The sequence below is a fragment of the Rattus norvegicus genome, chromosome 7 (assembly GCF_036323735.1).
Source record: "Rattus norvegicus strain BN/NHsdMcwi chromosome 7, GRCr8, whole genome shotgun sequence".
Classification (NCBI taxonomy): Eukaryota; Metazoa; Chordata; class Mammalia; order Rodentia; family Muridae; genus Rattus; species Rattus norvegicus.
Genome location: NC_086025.1, coordinates 19,033,413 through 19,053,048, shown reverse-complemented (window position 1 = coordinate 19,053,048; position 19,636 = coordinate 19,033,413). Strand labels below are relative to the sequence as shown.

The window sequence follows — 19,636 nt, the reverse complement described above, 5'->3', positions numbered from 1 at the left end:
GGAGATCTTGCATTCCAAAGTTTCATTATAGTCTCACTGCCAGCACTCAGTGGGTGTTTAGCTTAGAACCATTTCCTCTGCTCTCTGGAAGCCTTGGGTAGAGTTCAGTTCATAGTCGTTGGGAAATAAATGCTTCATTTTTAGCTCTTTTTAGTTGATCTGCACCTCAACTAATATGAAAAAAGATTTAACTTATTTATTATCTTGTGAAAAGTATACACTGAGGATACTGTTCAATTGTGTTTATCAAGTATGATGAAAGCAATAGATATATGTTTTATTTTGTTAAATTATCATTGCCATTATTAATTGGCAAAATGAGGAATGTGTTCTTTTCACAGTAATATATGCATTTTGTAACTTCACTTGGTTATTTTATTGGAAATGAGTTAGAAAAACCTTAATTTAAGAGATTGTATGCAATATTTATTTTATTGATTTTTTTACTTCTTTATGTAAACTTTAAAAGTTTGAATGGTTTCTTTACAGAAATCTACCTAGATGCTGTGGAAGTAGTTTGAGGAACACTGTATGCTCTTTTTCTTCTTTTCTTTTTTTGAATGTATAATGCCTGTAGCTTATCCAACTTTAAACAATAAAAGAATGGCCATAGACTCTGCAGTCAGGTCACGTGGAGAATGCTTCTCTCATTTGAGCTTTATATAGAAGCAAGGAAAAAAAGTTTCTTGATTTTACCAGCTCTAGTGTGATGTTGAGGCTAAGACAGGTAGCAATAATGCGGAAATGGTCTCAGTGCCTTCATTGGGCCTGAACTTACCTTAAATCTTCCTCAACCAAACAAGGACTTCATTAGTGCTTGACAATTTGAATGAGGGATGTGTTCACCAGCAAAAGAGGAAAAGTCTTTTTTACCACTTTTTACATAGCTATGAGGGGAAGAGACCAGGTCTTTGCACTGAAATGTTGGTGGTACACACATATACCTTGTTTAGTGACAGCCCCAAACTTGTACAATAATATTTCAAATGTAAAAAGGCAGGAAGGTCTCAAGATTTCCCAGATGGCAGATGACCAAGCAATCCCTTAGTTTGTATGTAGGTACAGTTGGAGCACTACATGTGCACTCTGGATTACTTTGACAGAAGTAGGGTTTTGAAAATCATGATATATAATATGTTTAATATAATATAACATATTATATAATATAATATATAATATATTTTGAGGAATCAGTTCACTACAAATTGTGACTGGAAACATTGTACTATACATGTTTGTAGGTTTCCCCCAATAAAGGTTTTTGGAAAAAAATATAAAGCTGGACCTTGCTTGTATTGTCTGTGTGTCTTCCTTAGTGCTCCATCCCAGCAGACTATGGAGTAAAATTTCTCCAGTTATTGCTGAATGCTCTCAGGGAGTTTATCATGTTTGCCATGAACCCTTAGTTCACTGACCCCTGAGTTACAAATGTCCCTGAGAAAATCTGGAGCATTCGCTGGCTTTGAAGACTGGGTTCCCAGGGGATAGAGAATGCCTCCATCCTTTTATACTGTGGATAACACAGTTTTGTTGTTATCTTGTCTGTGTGTAATGAGCTATAAGTTATTTAACTGTTTCCAAAGTCAGAAGCCCTCCCTCCCTTGTCCTGAAGGCTTCCAGTGCACACGTGTCTGCTTCAGTGGGTAAACTAAACAGAGCACAGGGCATGCATGAGGGGAGCATCTGAGAATGCTACTTCCTAAATATTGACTTTCACCTCAACACAACTTCAAGACTCTCATACCTCATACACACATCTCATATGCACACTATGACACTTTCTGCCTAGGAGAACCCTTATCCCCAAGCAGAGGGAAAAAGTTCAGCTACGCCTCAGAATTTGGTCACATAGGAAAGAAGTTCTGAATTTCTTTATGGAGTGTGTTGTCTATAAAGGGTCCTCTTTGCATCGTGTATAGCACTTGGTATCGGTCACCTTGTCTAGGCCAGGCTCCTTGATGACAAATTGCATGTCATTGAGCTAAGTCACCAATTTTTTTCTGACCTCAGTGCTTTTGTTTTCCCATCACAGAGATTGAAAGAGGATTGATTTTTAAAGCATTTGTAGCTCCAGGTGCTTGGGCCTTAGAGAGGAATGAACTTCAGAATGAATGGGTGGGTTCAGGTTGATGTGGACACCATGTTCAAATAAAGGGGGCTACCACCTCTGTTTCCTTGGGGACTGGGGTTCACAAGGTAATCTCTTTATTTTTTGGATATTCCCTAGAATGTACAGACAATGTCCACTGCACAGAGGTTAACGTCAAGGCTGTCACATTGGAGTGACTTGACAGTGTCACCCATGTACTGAATAATAAGGCTGACATCTAAACTCATCCTGTGGACACAGTGGAGGGCAGCAGATGCACTTGGAGTAGGAGTTGGAAGCAGCTGGAGAATCAGTTGTCGGTAGGGATGCATGGAGCTGCTACTGTCTTGCCTTCAAGGTAACTAACAGGCTATGAGCTGGTATGACTGGGACTGGGGAGTTCCCAGGCATCCTTGCTTGCAGGGTTTATGTCATTCTGCTTGTATACACAACCACAGCACCTGCATGCGAGCTGAAAGTGTATTAGACAATCTTGATAATCAAATGATAGTGCCTGAGGGAATTCCTCTCAGCCAAAACCTGTTAAAAAGCTGATGCTCAGTATACATTTGTGGACATCTAAATCTTGCTATGACCGCTTTGACTATGCTAGTGTTTGAGAAAATTCAGAGGAGAACTAGGCCATCATAGAGTTGGTGCATCCTGCCTGACTCCTCTGACATTTATTCTCATGAATAAACATTGCATACAAAATCCTAAGTGCATAAAGAATGGGGCTGAAGGCTGTAAACACCTGAGTAGAAGATACACCAGGTGTTGCCTACCTCTGTGTGACTTGAGTTTGTTCCTGACACTCTGTGTGTTTAGTGTCCTTCAGTTGTAGGACTCACTCTGCTGACTCTGAGATGACCCAATGAACCTGTTGTGTGGTAGAGGTGGTGGTGAAGACCTTAATTCCAGCAGTCAGGTATAACAGGCAGGTGAAACTGTGAATTTGGGAGCAGCCTGGTCTCCAGTGTGAGATCCAGCACACCCAGGACTACACAGAGAATCCATCTCAAAAAAGAACAAAATAACCAATCAGTCTTTAAGAACAAAATAACCAATCAGCCCTCTGAGGGGTTAGGGAGAATGTGTAGTTCAAGAAAAGATATCTCCAGAGGTCGCCTGATTCACTGTGCTGTTCTGGGCAGTTGTGGAAATAAAAGAAGGAAGACAGGGCCCTCATCTCTCCTCCTCTCCCTCCCACCACCTCTCTCTCTCTCCCTACAACTTCCAATTCCCCATGCCCAGTCTAGTGGTATCTGGAATAACAGGAAGAAATGTGGCTTTGGATAACTAGGATGTTTCAGAGGAAGCACAAAGAACCAAAGGGCTGCTGGAAAGGAGTGTTCCCTTCAGCTGGCTCTTCATCAACTCTGCCCCCTGGGTTTGGGGGAGCCCCAAGTCCCACTCCTGGTGCCCAAGTTGTGGTAGGACTGGGAGTGGGGATGGCATCCCTGAGCAGCCTACAGATCCTGCCCTGCTGCCCCTCCCCTGCAGCCAGCCAGGCCTCTACCAGGCCAAGTGATGATCCCTGTATGAGCGCTACCATGTGGTGGGACTGATGGTTTGCCCAGAGGGAGCGACATTAAATGCATCCAGCAGCAGACCAACACTTACATCATAACTTCCAGCCAGGACTAAGACCTCACCGGTGTTTGAGATCACCAGTGCCTGGGCAACCTGGAATGTCGGCAGGGCTGCAAGGAAGGAGATAGGGAGGTACATTGCCACACATAGTGGCAAGATTCTTGAGTAGAACAGGGATGGTGACTTCCTGGGTGACAGTAAGATTGACTTCATGGCAGTCAGAGTCCATGCAGCCCTGGATAGCCTCTACTCAGATGCCTGGCCGGTGTTTGCTCCAGGCTGTAAGCCACTCTCCACCTTCAGGCACAACAACCTGGGCTGTATAGGTGAGTGTGGCATGAACTCATCTCTGAGGCCCAGCACTTAGGCTAGCAGGGCAGGGACATCAGCTAAGGTGGATATCTGCTTCCAGCAATGGTGTGGGCAGGCAGGACTTGTATTATGGAGTGAGAGGTAAGCCTGCCCACCCCCACTGCTGTAGGAAGACCAGGAACTCCATCTTCACACTGGTGCACTTCTCTTCTGCCTCCTCCTCCTTTTATTCAGTCAAAGCATATGCAGAACCCCCAGGTGAGCACTGATCTCCTGCCACCAATGAGGGGTCATAGGCTAACACAGAGGCCGCCCACGTAGCCACTACGGGGTTTCTCTAAACTGAGGTAAGAGGGCCTGCATGCATCGTCTGCTTTGAGAGAAAAGTGACAGCAGCCCTGGTGCCTGGTGGACATAACCTTTTCTGCATGGCAGGTGCAGTATGCATCTGTGAGAGGACAGACCAAGATTGTCCTGTCTGTCACATCACTGCCACACAAGCAATCTGAATATTTTTCCAAATTCCATGTCCCTGGACTCCTGTGTCTGCTCCCTAGGGTACAGCCATGGACCTGTAGCAAGGTGCTGGGCAATAATCACCTCAGTGGGGTGGGGAAGGAGAGGCCTGAGTGGCTACGGGTGGGGCAACTTCCAGAGTCTCTGGTTACACTTTGGGAGTGGGCTATACATTTTACTAATGTTACAACTCTGATACATCAACAGACCCTTGAATCCGGAAGCAGCTAAGAGAAGCTTTTGTTTAACTTGAAGTGGCCACCAGGACAACCTGACATTTCCCTTCTCCCTATCTATGTGACATTAGGTCCCTTCCTCTGCAGGGTAAGATCAGGGAGAAATGCCATCTGTAGCTAGGGGTGCTCTTAGTGATCCCCAGGCCTTTGGTTCTGACTTTCCATCTCCTAACTTGACCCCTTACCTCACACCACCCTTTTCCTGAGTTCCCAACACAATAAGGAGAGGGGCCCTAATAAAGTTCTAGGTACATCTTCTGGGATAAAGGAGGATGTCAATCAACAAAGGGCTCACAACTCACCTGTCTCACACAGCTGGGCTGAGAGATCTGAAGGAGGCTTCTCTTTTCCCTCCAACTTTTTGCTTGTCCCTTCATCAAATTTTCTTCAAATTGCTATGGACTTGCCCTTTCCTTTTTTTGTCTTTGTTCTTTTTTTCCTATCCCTTCTATTCCCCTTTTCTATCCAGCTGTTACTTGCAGTCCCTGGTTCCTCTTGCCTCTTCTAGCCCAGCTTTGGGCATATCATCTTCCTGGGAGAGAGGTCTAGAGAACATTTTGATAGCCCCCTTCCCAGGTTCTGATCCTGTAGTGGACAGCCCCTTCCCCACTTCTGCAAAGACTCAATTCCAATTCCTGATGGAATGTAGTTTTAGATCCAGATAGTTTGAGACTAGAAACTAATAATGGGGTACATAGTGGAAATTAGTAGCGGGGTTCATAAAAGGTTGGAAACCAACCTTTATCTTCTGTGGGCGTTATGCTGAGGGTGCAGCATATCCATATCACAGATCACCTGCCCGAGGGAAGGGGAAGCAGATTGTAGGAAATATCCTGGATCGGGAGAGGTGTGGTTGGGAAGTGTCCCCTCCTCCTCCCTAGCAGTGGCCCACCCCTGACCTCTCTGCACCTAGCTGAACCACTATTGAATCCTGATTATCCAGAAATCATTATGCTCTGTCTTCCCCACTGCCTGAGGAGAGAGCTCAGCTTCTTGGTGATGGGTTACGCCAGGGCAAAGCAGGGTTGGGGTGCAGTGGAGCCTCTTCCAAGAATCAGGCATTGTGAGAGGTCTAGCACCCTTTGTGCTCCTCTTGCTCATTTATGTCAGTCAGCAGCCTCCTACCCTCCTGGTTCTGCTGGCTGGGCCAGGAGCAGGTGGGAGACCAGGAGGCCAGCAGATGCTTGTGTGTAATAGGGAGGGAATACTCTGAGCTCTAGCTCAGGAGTCCCACTCTTCCTGGCTGGAGAAGGGATGTGGGAGGAAGGCAGACGGAGGTCTCTCTCTTTTGCCTCTTGTCAATTACTTTGCCTCTCCTCAGCCTTACCCTCTGGACCACCAGCCTGAGAGGGGAGAAACAGGAGGTCACAGCCCAGAAAACTGGCCTGTGACAGCTTCATTCCTTTCCACCAATGTAAGCCATCTTGAGATGTCTGTAGGAGAAAAACCAAATCAAATGGGAGCCTTGGGTTGCCCATGTGCAGGGGATGGGAGCGGGGTGGGAAGAAGAGATCTCTGTCTGTCAATTCCCTCCCCCTCTGTCTCACTAGGGACTCCACAGATCCAATCCATCCCTGCTAGGTGAGCCTTTCCTAGAAACAAGCACAAACAGGATCTAGAAGGAAAACAAGCACTGAAGGAGGGAGCGAGATGGGCTACCAAGAGAGGAGAGGAAACAAAACATCAATAATGAAAAGGAACAGGTCCTCATAATTAAATCTTCTATTTTAATAAAGGCATTTATTACCATATATATGTAGCAAAGAACCTGGGATTATATGAAAAATGAATTTTATTAGGTAATTGATGATATAAAAATTAATTTAGAAGGTTTACTATAAATGTAGCATGGCACTCTATGTAGCACACGGTAGGTCTGTGTCTACAGGGAGGGCTCAAATTGGTCTCTCAGGACAAGGCAGGCAGGTGTCAGAGTCTTCGAGGTCAGAGGAGTAGCAGGAACAGGTAGGTAGGTTTGAGGCTGGGGCTACTCGTGCCTGACCCCAGGCTCTCTGGCCATTGGCCACAGGGGTCTAAGAGGAGATAGATGGGGGGGAATTTCCTAATACTTGCCCATCCTTGGAAGGAAGGTCTGATTTTCCTGTCAGCAGCACACTCTTCTGCAACAGGGGCATGTGAGCCCTTCCCCTATTCTGGGGGATCAACCTCATGTTGTCCAGGCTCCCATAGTAAGCACCATACCCACCAAGGCATCTTGCCAGCTCTCTTTTACCTTAAAGATCATATTTTGGAATGGGGAGGGGGGACACACCTTTAAGCACTTGGGAAGGCAGAAGGCAGAACTCTGTAAATTCAAGACCAATCTGGTCTGTGGAGCTAGTTCAACCACATTCAAGTCTACACAAAGAAACTTTGTCTCAGAAAACAAAAATGAAACAAAAAGATCTTATCTTTTTTATGGTTAGTGAAGGTTTAAAGTCACTTATTGGGTTTAGCTGTTAGGATAAGATAATTCTTTGAAGAGGATCTATGGGCCTTTTTTCTGGTTAAAGCTTTTCTTCTTGATTGTTTTCAAGCATGAGGAACACTTGTTGAATCATGACAACTCATATAACACATGCTTGTAGTCCCAGCACTGGGGAGCGAAGCTAGAAGAAACCCTAGGACTTACCAACTAGCCAGCCTACCCTAAACTTTAAACCCAGGGCCCCAGTAAGGAAGCCTATCTCAAGACAAGGTGGCAAGCACCTAAGAAATAACACTTGAGAATGACTACTGGCACACATGTGAACAGACACATGCATACATATACACACATGTGCAATAGATATTTTTAAACTGGTAAAGGTAATTAATAAGTAAAATGTCAAACCCATTTGGGGGGGCATGGAGATGAAATCCTAAACAAAACTTTAGCAAACCAAATCCAAAGGTAATCAAAGTAGGGGGTGAAAGGAGGATTATGAGACCATAATAATTTGGGGGAAAGAAATAAATGACATTCACAGGGCTGGAGACTCAGTTTACTTAAAAGCACCGACTGCTCTCCTAGAGGACCCAGGTTTGACTCCCAACAACTACATGGTGACTCACAACCATTCATAACTCCATTCTGGGGAATGAGACACACCCTGCTGGTCCTTGCAGGCACTGAACAGGTATGCTCATATGGTACTTGCATGCCACACACACACACACACACACACACACACACACACACACACACACGCACGCACGCACGCACATGCATGTACACAAACACATGCATGTACACACATACACACACGCACACACACACACACACACACACACACACACAAGCAAAACACCCATGGACATCTAAAAAAGACATTGAAACCAAGCACTTGTGTTAAGTTTACAAAGGCCTCTCACCTGACCCCAGGTGGGACTGGTTAAGCATCACATAAAAGGGAACCACAGCTTCATTCTGAGACCAATAACAGAAGGTATCCTGCCAGCTCTAACAGTTTCAGCTACACAGAACACTTACTAGAGCTCTCTCACCAGTGCGACCAAGGGGGGGGGGAAGGAATGTTCAAATGGACTGGCTATGAAAAAAGCAGTCACCAATCATAGAATAAATTATTCGAGTCTGGACACAAGAAAAGTTGTGGACAAAAGGACAATTTGACAATATCAAACTGCAATTGGGGAAATGGCAAATTGGATATTTCCCCAACTAATCTATAAACTTGTGCAATCCCAAACAAATTCCAACAGGTATGTTTTTGGTGACATGCGGTAAACATACAAAGAAGTGTGTTTAAAAAAATAGAGAAAATAACTAAGGTGCAAGGGCTAATTCTAGTAAATGTAAAACTTACTGCTTAGAGCAAGAGCAGAGAGGTCAATGGGACATAAGAAATCTAAAACAGGTTAACAAAGTATAAAATAAAAAATAACAAAATTGGCAGAGTGGAGCAAAGGGGAAAGACTTCTGGTGGCACAGGACTGTAATTCCAGCACTCAGGAGGCCAATGCAGGAAAATCACAAGTTCAAGGCTGACTGACCTGGGTACCTTATCATCAAGGGCAAACATATATGAAGGCAAAACACTCATATACATAAAATTTAAAAATACATCCTTTGATGAGGTTGGAGTGATAGCAGTTAAGAGCACTGGTTACCCTTCCAGAGGACCAGAGTTCAATTTCCAACACCCACAGGGCAGCTCACAACTAATGCCAGTTTCCAAGGATCTGGCACAGACATGCAGGCAGAACACCAATGCGTATAAAATAAACCTTTAAAAAATCCTTTGGGGGGTTTCTATTGATTAGTTCAACCGTAAAGTGCATGTTTAGCATGCTAGAGGCCTGGGTCATTCCCCAGAGTCTACGAAAACAAACCAAAATATTTTTAGTAAAGCACAGAGAGAAAGCACATCTTAACTCCAAGTGAAAACAACTCAAGTGTCCAAGGGCAAAGTACGTTGTGGTTTCATTCATAAAGGACGGTAACAGGAGCCCCAGCTATGCTCAGTACAAACAACTCTCAAAAACATGTTTAGTGAAAGACACCAAATACTCAGGAATACATTGAGTAACTCCATTTACGTTCATCTTAAACATCAAAACAGGGAAATTTTCATGAGGACGCCTGTTAAGACTACAAAGAAAGGCAAAGAGTAAATATGGAAAAGCTGGGGCACAGTTCCTTCTGGAGGACAGAAAGAAGGCCTGGCTCTGCTCTCTGGACCTCGGAAGTGATTCGTGCCAATAACCATGCTTGGCTACTTTCTTTTGTGTGGTTGCAAATCTTTAAAGCTCAAAAATAAACAGCAGACAGCTAGGAATTTATCTCAGTTGGTAGAGAATCTGCCTAGCATGGTCACAGCCCCGAAAAAGTATAAACCAGGCATGGTAGCACGCAGTTGTAATTCTAGCAAAGAGAAGTAAAAGGGAGTGGACCGAAAACTCAAGTCAAACTGAGTGGAGGGTTGCACATCTTTGAGGCAGAAGCAGGTGGATCTCTGTGAGTGCCAGGCCAGATAGGGCTGCACAGTGAGACTTACTTTCTTCAAACATAACATAGTTCAAGGTTCTCCTCTCCTACACTTGCTATGGAATGTAGGATCCACATGCTGAAAGAGAACTGCTTCTTGCTCTGCACACACATGTACACATGCAATCTCTCTCCCTCTGCTTCTCCCCGTCAACAATGTTAAAATAACAAAAAAAGGCTTATGAAAAGCCTGGTTAAGGAGGACAAGAGTGAGTAGGCACATGGACATCTGAGTTTCACATTCTTACCTCATGAAATCCTCACAGCAGGCTCAAATAATGAGTCCTGCATCAATGAGCAAAGGATCACAGCTCATCAGAACCCTCAGGACCTCTTATGAAAATGTAAATTGGAATGGGAGTGCTAAATAATCAGCTCAAGGGAAGAATTACTTCTGGGGAGTCCAAACAGCTACTTCCTCAGTAATGCTTTATTTCTGCCTGAAGTGTGTTAGCCTTAGTTTTGCTGTTCATAGCCCAGGCCAGCCTTGAGCCCCTAATCCTCCTGCTTACATTCCCTAAGTCCTGGAGTCACGGAGGTATGCTATATATATCCCTGACCTTGTGGGCTTTAATTTCCTATCCTCCTGCCTCAGCCTATGGAGTGCTGAGATCACAGGAGTATGCTACCATGCTTGGCTAATTGTTTTTAAGTCTAAAGCAAGCATTATAAATGTTAAGAGAAACAAAAACAGATGTTGACTAGATATATTTTTAAAGATGGTTGGCTGTAATTAATTAAAGGAGGTAAAATAAATGTTGCCCAAACATTTCATCTCTCAAAATAAAAATCCTATTTCTGCCCTTCCAAGTCATAAATTTAGCGTTCTAGGAGAAAAAAGGTATTTAAAATAGCTCTTACCACACTACTGAATCTACCATTTTTCTTCTCCAAGTCATTTTTTTATACTCTTCCAACCATTCTGGTGTGGGTTACATCTCTCACAAATGAAGTATAATATCACAAGTCTTCTGCCGTGCTAGCAGGAGACCTGAGTTCTCTTCCTCATCCCCCATGTAAAAGCCAGGTAAAACAGTGACATCTACCGTCAGCTTGGGATAGGAGAACAGAGACAGAGCCTCAAGTTTGCTGGCAAACCAGCCAGGAAGTCGAGCTCTGGTTTAATCAGAGATCTTATCTCAAAAATAAGGTGACCAACAACAGGAAAATTCCTGATGCTGACCTCTGGCTTCCACACACACAGACACACACACACACACACACACACACACACACGCACACACACGCACACACGCACGCACACACGCACGCACACACGCACACACACACGCACACACACACACACGCAGACACACACACGCACACACACACACACACACACACACGCACACACACACACACACACACGCACGCACACACACACACATGTATTTAGAAGGAAGTGGAACATGATAAAGCTCATCAGGTAACTTTTTTTTTTTTTTTTTTTGGTTCTTTTTTTCGGAGCTGGGGACCGAACCCAGGGCTTTGCGCTTCCTAGGTAAGCGCTCTACCACTGAGCTAAATCCCCAGCCCCATCAGGTAACTTTTAACCCAGAATAACTCAGTAGGTAGGAATCGCTTGTTTCTCTGTAAGCCAACTCATGTACGGAGCTTTCCAAAGAAAGAGCTCGAGTAACAGACAGGCACTGGGTTTCTACCAACAACATCTCTTCAAACCAAGCCCAACTTGATTCAAGGCTGCTCCATTCTCCTCCATGGCAGGTCCTAGGGACCTGAGACATTGATGTGGGACTATCCCTCCTCCACAGAGGAGCCTCGCATTGGTCAGAGTCTTGTGCCACCCGACTAGGAAATGTTTCCTCAGCACAAAAGGAGATATACAAGGCAATGTGCTCTTCCTGTGGGCATTACCATCCTCAGAGAAGTGAGTCTCAGGAAGGCCAACTGAAAAGGTTGGTGGTGAGCTGCTCAATTAATAAGCTAGCCTTACTGCTGTCCCTTATCAAAATCTAAGTAACTTTTTTTCTGAACCTCAGTCTACTAATTACACAGCACATGATGAAGATTTGTAAAAATCTGGCAGCCTTTTCTCAGAATAATGGCATAACCCCAATTCTGATACAACCCCCGACATGGGATTATGTCTTAATTATTTTCTTATTGTTAGAATACAAAGATAAGGGCTGAAGGAATACAAAGGGCTAGGACCAGAGCTCAGTGGTTAAGGGCACTGGCTGCTTTTCTAGCGTTTCTGAGTTCAATTCCCAGAAACAGCATAGTGGCTCACAACCATCTATAATGGGATCTGATGCCCTCTTGTCATGCAGGCATACATGCAAACAGAGAACATAGATAGATAAGTAAATAAATCTTTAAAAACACAAAGATAAAACGAGCTTTCTATTAAAGGACGCTTGTACTAAAAGATCTTTATAATCAGTGGAAAATGTAATGTGGTACAGTCTTCAGTACTGTGACAATGACTTCAAAGAGGTAAGTTTGGTGTGAACCAGGCCATAACATAAATTGCTTGAATTTACAGAAACCTACAGCCAATAACAACAGGAGACTCCCTGAGAAGAATGAAAAGAGCAGTGAACTTGGAATAAGACAGATTCATCTACTGGACGCACTTTTTGGGGGCAGTAAGAACAACTATTTCATCAGACTACCCTGGTGTGGGAGCAACACTCCTCTGCTAGTTTCTTCTCTATTCCTCAGGAGCCTGAGGAGCTTTTGGAAACAGCATCCCTGATGCGGCCACTGAAATCCTTAGTCACATGGAGTACACCTGGCAGCAGGAAGCAACCGCTGCAGCTTCCACCGCTGCAGCATTTGGCATTCTGTACCGAACCAATAAGGTTAGCACTAGCTGGACAAATAGGAAATGAACCATCAGCGTCCTAATCTCCCTTTTTAAAATAGGTTACAGGGGCTGGAGAGGTGACTCGTGGTTAATTAAGAGCATTGGTCACTCTTCGGGAGGACCCAGGTTCAATACCTAGCACACACAGAATGACGCACAGCCACCCAGTTCCCAGGGATCTGGCACCCTAATGTGGCATCTTCGGGTACAGGAGCACATGTGGTACAGACATACATTCAGGCACTACCATACACACATGGCAATAGTAATAATAATAAAAACAATAGATTATAGTCATATTTAAGACAACCTCATTTTAAAAACAGCTTCAGCTAGAGATGCACATGAGGAGTAGAATGCTTGTTTAGTATGTTTTTACATATTCTTAAGATACTTCTCTGCTGGCTGTAGTAGCATGCCTTCAGACAGTGCTCTGGGAGTTTAAGGCCAGCCTGGTCTACATAACAAGGCTCCAGCCTAGCCAAAGCTATACGGTACATAGTGAGAACCTGCCTCAAAAACAAAAAAACCTCACTTCTCAAAACAAAAGGACAGAAAAGAAATTATTTGTTATGCTTGATGTACAGGACTGGAATCCCTTCTATCTGAAGCTACATGGTCTACTTTCCAATTTAAGCTATAAATCAAGGTCCAGTATACTAAACTCAATTAGGTTTTCAAGTGATCTAGTTTATCTCACTAAAAAACAACATGAAAATTGAATTAGAGGCGATTTAGAATCCTCTTCTCAACTGGTCCCTCCATAGCAACTGCAATCTGAACTAAGATTCGCCCCTGCTTTGAGTCACACAGAAATGTTATTTTCTGTGAATAGTTCATTTTAAGAGAATTAACAAGTGGTGATATCGGCATCAATACACAGTGTGTGCCACTTTTACAAAACTTCTACACATCCTACATCTGGAAATTGAAGCCTCACCAGAATGTTGTCCAGGCCTCTTTGAATGATATAATTTCAAGCTATTTCTCATTTATTTTTGTTTTGTTTTTTACATCTTACAATGACTATGCATTACCTACACAATTTCTCTTGTGTTCCTTTGAAAGGAAAAAGATGCAAGCCGGTTGTGGTGACAGGCTGGCAGTCCCAGCACTCAGCAGCCCCAAGTGGGGTGGGGGGTGGTAGAAAAAACCATGACATTAGCCCAGCCTGGTATACAAGACCCCACATCTCAAATACGCAAGAAGTGTGACATCCTGAGAACTCAGTACATTAAGAATCTTGAAAAGTTATCTTTTGATTTTCTAAAGTTGAAACTATCAGGTAATTAAAAAATCTGATCTTTATATTTGGAACAATTACATAACCTTTCACATACTAATGCCAATAGCTCAAAAGCATATTACTTTTTTTTTTTTACAAAATGGACAAGATAAACTAACTGACTGATCCACAGACACAACACAGAATAATCTATCAATATTAAATCTCCCAGTTCATAACTGTCCTGATGTTATATAAGAGAATGCCTTTGCTGTGGGTCTTCAGGGGCAACGAGGGTGGTATACACAACTGACTTCCAGGCAGATCAGCAACAAATACAATAATGGTAACGGAGCAAATGATTAATGCTTTCCCCACTCCAGGGTGCTGGGCACTCTGCACTGAGTACACCCCAGACACGTAGAAGCCAATTCTAAACATTCAAATGTCAATGCTGAGTGGAGGGAAATGCCACCAGAGTCGTTTGAACAGCTTTCCATTTCTGTACGCTTGAAATCATTTCTAAAACAATTTGAACTGAAGAAAAAGCTAACAAGGAAAAATAACATTAAAAACTGTGCTTTAAGGGTGGGGGGAGGCCTCTGGTACCCTTCACCTCTTCTCACCTAAAACATAACACAAACAAAATTAGGCCTCATGTCAACAACTTGAAGCCAGACTGTTGGGGGGAAACATGACAGTATAACATGTCAGTATACTCAAAAATGGTGCTAACGATGCATGTAGGACCGCCAGTGAGCAAATGTGTGCCCGAGAAATACAAAGGCTTACATAGGTGGTGCTTATTCAATTCTCTAGCAGACAGACCAGAGCACAAAGAGACTGAAAAATAATATAAAGGCATGGTAGCCAGTGCACTAATATAAAAGTTAAGATCCTTTATTTTTTCATACTATCTTCACATCCTGCTGTGTATGGTACACTTCATAGCACATCTCAATTCAGAAGCCACGTTTTCAAAGAACAATACTTGATTGGCACTTAATCTAAAAAAAAAAATAGACTTTAAAAAAAGATTCTGGACTGGTTGGCGGCTTGTACCCTTAGGCCCTGCACTAAGGAGGCAGAGGCAGGTGGCTCTCTGAGTTTCAGGCAGCCTGGTCTACAGAGAATCCCTGTCTGCAAAACAAAACAAAACAAAACAAAACAGACTCAAAAGCTTAAGTTACTTCAGAGTTTGTTTCCCCAGCGGTGCGATGGACAAAGGCACCGTTGCCATGCCTGACCCCTTGAGTTTGCTCTACAGGGCCTACAGGGTGGAAGGAGAGAAGTGACTCGATGCTTTATACTTTGTCCATGACCACCACAGTGGCCTCGATATACAAATAAATAAAGGAATATATCTTTAAACTATTTTACAGAGGGAGCTGGAGAGGCTCAGTGTTTGAAAGCTCTTCCCACTCTTCCAAAGTGAGACCTGAGTCTGGAGCCCATAATCTACATCTAGTGGCTCACAGTCCCTTGCAGTTCCAGCTCCAGAGAATCCAAAACCTCTTATGGCTCCGAGGGCACACACATGCCATACACTCAACACAGATACACACACACGCATAGATAACAAAATACATCTTTTAAAATATTTTAAAGGCTTTCCCCCAACTTTCAAATATAAACGTCAATGAAGAATTTCTTCCTCAACCATTTAAGTCCCATTATGCTGACTGCTTAGTTTAGATGGGAGTGAAAGAAATTCTTCTACAGAAGAGGACCAGACTGGTAACACTTAGTTTAGTTTCTCTGTTGCCAGCAGTGTCTTTTAAAATGCACTTGTAATAGAAACATTACTCCGACACAACTCTACCTTTCACAAGGATCTCAGAAAGCAGTTTCCACCTCAGTTGTCACTCTTGAGCTTCCTGGATACTGACCATCAAAAGATCACTTTCAGACATAGCAGAGGAGATTCAAGTTCTGCCTTTCAGAAGCTTAAACATCCTTAGGAAACGGAGCAGTTTAGGCACACACTTGGGACTTGCACACAAGAGAAAAGGCCCTGGAAGTGCCCAGAGCAGAGAGGTGTTTAAAAAAAAAAGGTGCAAAAGATTAATTTAGTCAACACTAAAGATCCACCAATCAATAATTCTGTGCCAAGCAACTTGATCAGGGATTTCGCCAGAATCCCCTTGGCTAATGTCAATAAGGCCTTCTCGAAGACATCATGATTTAAGCCATTCTCATCTGAATTACGGCTTTAGCAATCCTTTGCTTGACAGCAAATAAACAAAGAGTATACATGTGAATAATTTTCTGCCACTCAGCAAAAGGAAAGAGCACTTGAGACAATGACAATGTGAACAAAAATTCTGTTCCAAGGAAGTGAGGTGACCACAAAACTCCATTTTAAAAGAATATGGCAAAAAATGTTTTTCATGATGTTTAGCCAAACTTTTCAATTGTACAGTGTGGCAAACGGTCAAAATTAATCCATAACAACTAATTCTGATATTGGTAGTTCCCCACCTGGAGGCATTAAATGTTAAATGGATTCTTCAAAACTGAAGAATCCTTTGTTGTGAATTTACTAGCACCTAACTCTCTCACACCACTGGGAAGTGAGGTTGAGTGTGAACAATGGTTTTTGACATTGACCCATTAAGTCCCACCCAATAAATAAAACTCAGTTTCCCCACTTCAGTCCCTTCTCTTCTTATCCTGCTCAATGTAGCTATTTCCCAGCATCATCTTACCAGGGGTCACAGACACTGCCCTACCGACTGTGTGGAAGGTGAAAGAATCTAAAGGTTCAGGTATAAACATTCGCTGTTTCTACTAAGGACTGACCTTTTTTCCCACCTCAGTCAAAAAGTTTAAAGCAAGACAAATACTAAGATTGTTTTGAGCTGTTCCATCCAGAGGATTTTTTTCCTCATTAGATCTTTTTACCAGAAAAAATATTTACATATTCTGTAGAAATTAATTCATTCTAAGCAAGGAATTTTTTTTTTTAACGAGAACATTCTCAGGTAATGTCTATTTAATCAAATGCAATCTCTGAACAAGCTCAATCTACAGAAAGCCACGGTGCTTTTTTTCTTTTTTAATAGGAGCAGGCACAAGAAGAAATAAACTATACCAGAAACACACATTCCAGTCCTACAGTTCAAGCACTATATCGAGAAAAGTAAGTAAAAATAAATGCCCACGTCTCCCTAGGCAACAGAGGGTTCTTGAGGGGAGGCTAGGTGCAGAGTATGCCCCAATACAGGTTCCACACCCAACATTCTGCCTCTTCCAGTTGCCTGAATTCCTGCCACCCACCAGGGACACTGGACAACTTCACCAGGTTAACACGGGTGGGATGGGGGGGGCGTGACCTCTGGTGCAGAGAAACCACTGTGATCCTGACGCAAGTAAAATACCCCTGAAAGTTTTCCAAATGTACTGGTGCATAGCTTCCCTAAAGGCTGAATGTTCCTCGGGAGCAGGAAAGCCGGGTTCCCTAGTTTGCCAGACTTGTGCAAAGGGCTGGGAGGCAGGGGAGGGTGCAGAGCGCCCAGCTGCCCTGGTGGCCCCTCCTCTCCCGTCTCTCTGGGCATCTCCGCCACTCGCCAGGGCTGGAGCTGCAACCCTGCTGACAAATCCACTGGGCAAAGAAGGCTGCGAGCCAACCTTCAGGTGAACCTGAAGCCCAGGCCCCCGACCGCTGCAGGCACGAGGGACCCTGTGCGGACCCGCCCACTTAGAGCGTCACAGGACCGCAGGGCGCATGGCCTTGGCGAGCAGGGACACCATGGAGGGAGGGCGCGCAGTGCGGTGTCCTAGAGGATGAAGCCACGCCACTGCGCCAGGACAGGTAGGGGACTTGGGTGGCCTCGCAGCCCCGACGCCCACACGCCTTTCATTTGGCCTCTCAGGCAACTGAGTCATCCCGACCTCAGGGCTAAGCTCTGTGCAAATCTGAGGCGCATGGGAAGGTTGAAGGAGAGGCCACTTGCCTCTGTGCCTAACTTCAAGCCGCACCCCCGACCACGGTCTCATGCCCGCCCACAGATGGTGCTCCCGGACTATGGGAGGCGACGTCGCACCGGAGCTCGCCTGGTTCTCACCTTGATGTAGCCAGCCAGAAGAACAACGGACGCCCAGAGCCTGAGTAGCAGCAAGACAGGAAGCTTGCCGGTGGCCGCCATCCCTGGCCTGGTCGCCGTGGCCTGGGCTCTCCTACACTCATGCACAGCCGGACCAGAGCGTCTCCATACCAGCATCAAAAACCTTCTGAAGCCGGCTCACCGCCGCTCTGGTGGGTTTTAACCGACTTCAACAGACTTCACAAAACCACGCCCTTCTTCAACAGGATCCAATACAAGCAGGCATAACTAGCCTAACTTGCCGCCCCTTGTTTAACCAAGGCCCAATCAGAGCATGGATGCACCGTCTCCCCTCCCGGCCCAGCGCGTGCCCCCGCATGGCCCCGCCCCAAGACACGACAGCCCCGCCCCCGCTCTGGACTCAAGGCTGGGGAATCAGGAGTATTGGGGGCAGACCATGGGCCGCTGTTCCTAAGGCCTGAGGCTCCTGCGTGGTTATCTATTGGGGTGGCTCTCCATCATCCACCTTCAGCCTAGGGATTCAGGCACGCCCCACTCCCCCGTCCCTGCGGGATATTTTCCGATTCCTTTGGGTACAGCTCTCTTTGGAGCTTCTGGAAAATGTTTTAATTAAAAAACAGGATGAATTGTTGGGAGGTCCGGACAGTTAGGAGGGGCTTAGTGAATCAGTTTCAAGGATATCCTGAAATTGTTTTAAATTGCTGAAGGAGCTTTCCCAAAGGATACAATGTTTCAATCTACCCTCCTGTTACCCTACAGGGGGGAAGGCTCCATCTACACTGCTACAGCTTTTTCAGGGAAGCATTAATGTTTTGGGGGGTCAAAGGTCTCCAATTGTAGCCTGCTGGGGAAAGAGCTCACACACCACCAGTTAGTAACCCCTTTTCTACCCTCTGTAAGGAAGTGCAATAAACTCCCTGAGGCCCCACAGTGAACTCTAGCCTCATACCTCAGTTTGTCACTGTGACTTTGGGAATGGAGAATAGACCTTGTTTACCACGACCCAAGGGAAGGAATTTTAGCTATATGTGTTTAGCTCAGTACACAGTCCTTAAGTAAGTGCCTGGTTCAGAATGGTAGAATCATTGTTTAGAAGATTAGAAAAAAGGGACCAGAGATGGCAATAGGACAATAGTAGCTCACTATTGAGCAGCGATTTTTAAATTTACAAATTTCTTTTGTATACATTCTCTGGTTTCATATTCATATGGACCCTGTACAGCTCAGTTACTTCATTCCTAGGAAAATAACCTAGGCTGAAAATAAATATTTTAAATGCATTTGAGGGATTAGTTATTTACTTACATACTTTGAAGTTGAAGACACAGCCCAGATATCAGCATGCCCTATGCGAGTCCACCGCCTTCTTCGTAGTCCTTCGTTTTCCTGAGACACAAGTCCTGCTGTGGAACCAGGCTGTCCCTGAGTTTACTATAAAACTCAAGCTGTCTGTTCCTCCTGCTTCTGCCTCTTAGTGCTATGATTATAGGAGTAGTCACCATACTAAGAAAGATAAGACAAATTCTTTTAAAATATAATGTAAATTGCAAACATATAGTAATTTTAATTGTGCGTTTAAAGTAGACTAGAAGAAAATAAGCCAACATGTTAATTTTTCTGGATAATAGGATTAAAACAGTTGCTTTAGTCTTCTCAATATATTATATTTTCTATAAGAAGCATGTATTCCTCTTATAATGCAGGGAGTAATGGATCCCTCCTCTTTTGTCTTTCTGTGTCTTATTAACAACCCATTGTTAAGTAGATATGGTACCTGCTAT

At 44.2% G+C, this 19,636-nt stretch overlaps 1 long non-coding RNA gene and 1 pseudogene across 1 annotated transcript; both read left to right on the top strand.

The window, feature by feature from the left end:
• Positions 1-2,415: 2,415 nt before the first annotated feature.
• LOC134479635 (RNA-binding protein MEX3A-like) lies at positions 2,416-4,551 on the top strand (annotated as a pseudogene).
• A 12,776-nt stretch (positions 4,552-17,327) lies between these two features.
• LOC134479847 (uncharacterized) lies at positions 17,328-19,133 on the top strand. The gene is made up of 2 exons (XR_010053644.1): positions 17,328-17,602; positions 17,800-19,133. It is a non-coding gene; the product is annotated as an uncharacterized LOC134479847 (long non-coding RNA).
• The last annotated feature ends 503 nt before the right edge of the window (positions 19,134-19,636 follow it).